This window comes from Temnothorax nylanderi, unplaced genomic scaffold (genome assembly GCF_030848795.1).
Source record: "Temnothorax nylanderi isolate EJ_2023f unplaced genomic scaffold, tnyl_v1.0 TNYL_tig0612_pilon, whole genome shotgun sequence".
Classification (NCBI taxonomy): Eukaryota; Metazoa; Arthropoda; class Insecta; order Hymenoptera; family Formicidae; genus Temnothorax; species Temnothorax nylanderi.
Window position 1 is genome coordinate 83,332 of NW_027249674.1, and position 3,692 is coordinate 87,023.

Below are 3,692 nucleotides of genomic sequence, written 5' to 3' on the forward strand. Positions count from 1 at the left end.
TGACGGTTCCTGCTCGCTTAAACCTCTCTTTCGCCTTATTAACTTTGATGCTGGTCGTCGTAATTCGTCCAACGAAAATAATTGGAGCACCGCGATTGGAGGAAATTTTCCCAAAATTTCGATTACTTGGGGTTTTGTCAACTTCTGTATGTCGATTTTCTCCAATTCTTTATGCGTCGCACTGTCGTCACTCATTTGGAACAATTATTTCGATCCCTGCAGAATTAATATCGCACTAAGCGCTTGTTGCCTGTTCGCAAAACACTCACTTTCACTTATGTGTAAGTGTATTGGAATATCACTCTAGTTATTCCACTCTGAACTCCACAAACTTATCGACCACGTGCGCCTGTCCTCCAACTCCGATATGTGCGTTCCAATCACTCCCTATCACTTTCAGTTGTTCATCCTCGTCGCCAGTTGTAATGTATTGGGAACGGGAGTAAGTTACACCAAGCTCAGATGTGAATTATAATGGAAGTATATTGAATATAAATGGAACTGTACAATGGATCTCGTGAACGTGTGTAGTTCGTTCTCTAGCCGGAACTCTTCTTCTTCTTCTTCTTCTTATGTTATGGCCTGCGAACTATACAGCTTTAAAGATGGCCAGGGCGAACCACCAGTCGTAGTAGCCATATGAGGCGTATCTTGACATTGTCGAAGGCCACGAATGGCGCCGATACAAGACTGTTAAACGGATGAGAAAACGCCGCGAGCGCACCGTTCGCGCACGGACGCGCCCGATACTGCGGCGATGACTATCCCCTCTCCTTGTGGAGAAGGGCTTAAGGCTGGAGATCCATTGATTTGCACGTAGCAAGGAGGAGGCGAATGAATTGGTGAGAGGGGTCCAAAAATGGGAGAATATCTCTGGGCGGATGAGGAGAGGAACTCTCTATAGATTTGATTAAGTAAAGGGCTTTGTTAGAGTATAACTCGCAATTAAAAATTACATGGTTTATATCTTGTACGGGGTTGCCACAAGGGCAAGCTCCAGAGTCTACTATATTCTTCCTGGCTAGACTGTAGTTCAAATTATAGTGCCCACCGCAGTCTATTGATCAAGACTATTTCTTTTCGCTTAAAGGGTTTTTTATTAAACCACGGACGATCATTACCTGAGTGGAAGTGGTTATAGAAAAGGACACCTTTAGACATACCGCGATTATGTAAGTATTCTTTAACTTGTTTACGGAAGGTTTCTCTAGAGACGGAATAAAAGTCGCTATGAGGGATTCTGAAGTCGGGAATGTAACCCTTTCTTGAAGCCGTTTTAGCAGTTTTATCTGCAATCTCATTGCCTGTGATACCTTGATGGGCCGGAATCCATACTAACTGAAGGTTAATGCCTCTAGCTGAAAGCTGATGTATTTTCTCCTTGACCCAAGGGATTATGTAGTTCTGTTGGCTCGCCCCAATTGAGCAGACATTTTCCAGGACGCTCTTCGAGTCTGAGAAGATTACCGCCTTGTCAAAGTTTTGTTGCCAAATAATGATGAGCGCCTGTAGAAGCGCCCAGGCCTCAGCTGAGAAAACAGAGGTCTCTGTAGGAAGTTTGTGTTGAATCTGAATTCTCAAGTCTGGCGAAAAGACGCCAGCACCAACGTGTCCTGATTTGTTTTTGGAGCCGTCTGTGTAGAACGTGACTGCGTTGTCCCTTAATGCTTGCGTGCGTTCCAAAAAGAGAAGATTTACATTTTGAATGTCCGGATGAAAGTGGATGGGCGTATAATAAATGTTGTGGACCATAGAATTAAAAACTGTGATTAAATACTGGAAGAGAGACTGTTTGATGTATTTTACTCATTTTTCCGATCATAGAGCGATAGCATTCATACGAGGGGATGTATCTGCAAGCCTTATCGCAGTTGTTGGGTGACCTGATAATTGTTATCAGTTTGTCCAAACCACTAGCCGGAACTAGTCTGTCCTCACGCTCAGATCAGACTCGCTCGTACACACTACACACACGTATTGGCGCTGCTGTGCTCGCGCTCTCGCATGCTGCTCTTACTATACTACATACAAGTAATTAGTCGCAAAAAATTACTAATTGCGTAAAAATTATAATAATATTTAGGTAAAAGTGAATTACGCATTACTCACAAAATTGGTAATTCGTCAGAGAAAATTGTTTAGTTACGCTAAAATTAGTACTTAGGCAAAAATGAATTAATTTCTTTTGCAAATTTCTAATTAATAGAAATAAATTCTTTATTATTAAAATAGTTAATAGTTTGTCAAAAGTATAAATTACTTATACCTCATGATTTTAAAAGTTATTAATTTGTTTAATATAAATAATTTAATTATTGCATTTAAAAAAATGGTTAAAAAAATAATTATGTTAATGTGTTATATGTATATATAGATATATATACAAACTTTTATTTTTTACAAATATACACATATTATATGTGTATTTATATTTGTATAACAGAATCGCAATAATAACATTAAATAAAAATAATAGTTATAATTGTACCGGAATCAGCGAACAACGTCGCGTCGCGTCGCGGTAATATCTCTCGCTATTGGGCCGCATGGCCCGTTTTTATGTACAAATAGTAAATAGTACATATTCTTTGCTATTTAACTTTTATCTTTTTGCGTAGATGTCTTCGAATGAGTGCAGATATATTTAAAGATCTTGTCACCAAAGTAATAGCTTTAATTCAGAGACAAGACACGCATCTCAGACAAAGAATTTTACCTGCTGAGAGGCTGTCAGTAACATTACGTCACTTAGCAACTGGTCAGACTTTTTTGGGATATGTATAGTATTTCTTGACCTCTGTATAGATTTAAGTATTTTAAGACAATTTTTTTTGCTTATTTTATAGGTGAATCTTAAGAGTCCCTCTCAATAAATTTTAGACTTGGACAGAGTACCATTTCAGGGATAATAAAAAATACATGCCGTGCTATAAGAATTGTCCTTCAAGATGAATACCTAAAAATGCCTGATTCTGAAGATACGTAGAAAGTGGTGGCTCAAGATTTTGCAGATAGATGGAATTTTCCACATTGTCTTGGAGCCATGGATGGCAAACACTGCCGCATTGATCCACCCTTAAAATCTGGGTCTCTGTATTACAATTATAAAGAGACGTTTAGTATTGTTTTTGCTTGCTCTTGTTGACGCTCAACTTAGATTTATTTACATCGATGTCGGTACTAATGGCCGAGTATCTGATAAAGGAGTGTGGAACAAATGCACATTCAAGAACCTCCTGGACAGAAATAAACTCAAAATTCCTGAGCCAAGCCCTCTACCAGGAACTGACAACGATTTTCCGTTTGTTATTGTAGGGGATGAAGGTTTCACACTATCTGAAACAGTACTTATATCTTTTCCCAAAAAGAAATGTTCGAGAAACAGAGATAGGAGAATTTTTAAGGGGATAGACCAGTGTGACGGGCGTTTTTTCAGGGTCATTTTCAGGAATTAATTTTTAACAAAGTATTTATGATACACCATTAAATTTTTTTTTATTATTTTGAGTACACATTGAAGAACGTGTCCAATTTTTTATGTGTAAAAAAATAAAGAACTCTTCGAGTTAAGTTACTTCGCGCATCCCTATAATTTTCAAGCATGGTCGGATGGTGTAGGGGAGACCGGGGTTTAACCGTTAGTTTTTTTTCGGTGCCGATTTTTAACAAGAAAATAAATAATTGGAGTTAAA

General features: G+C 38.3%; 1 pseudogene; it reads left to right on the plus strand.

Moving 5' to 3' along the window:
- Positions 1-2,628: 2,628 nt before the first annotated feature.
- LOC139784330 (uncharacterized) lies at positions 2,629-3,455 on the plus strand (annotated as a pseudogene).
- Positions 3,456-3,692: the final 237 nt, after the last annotated feature.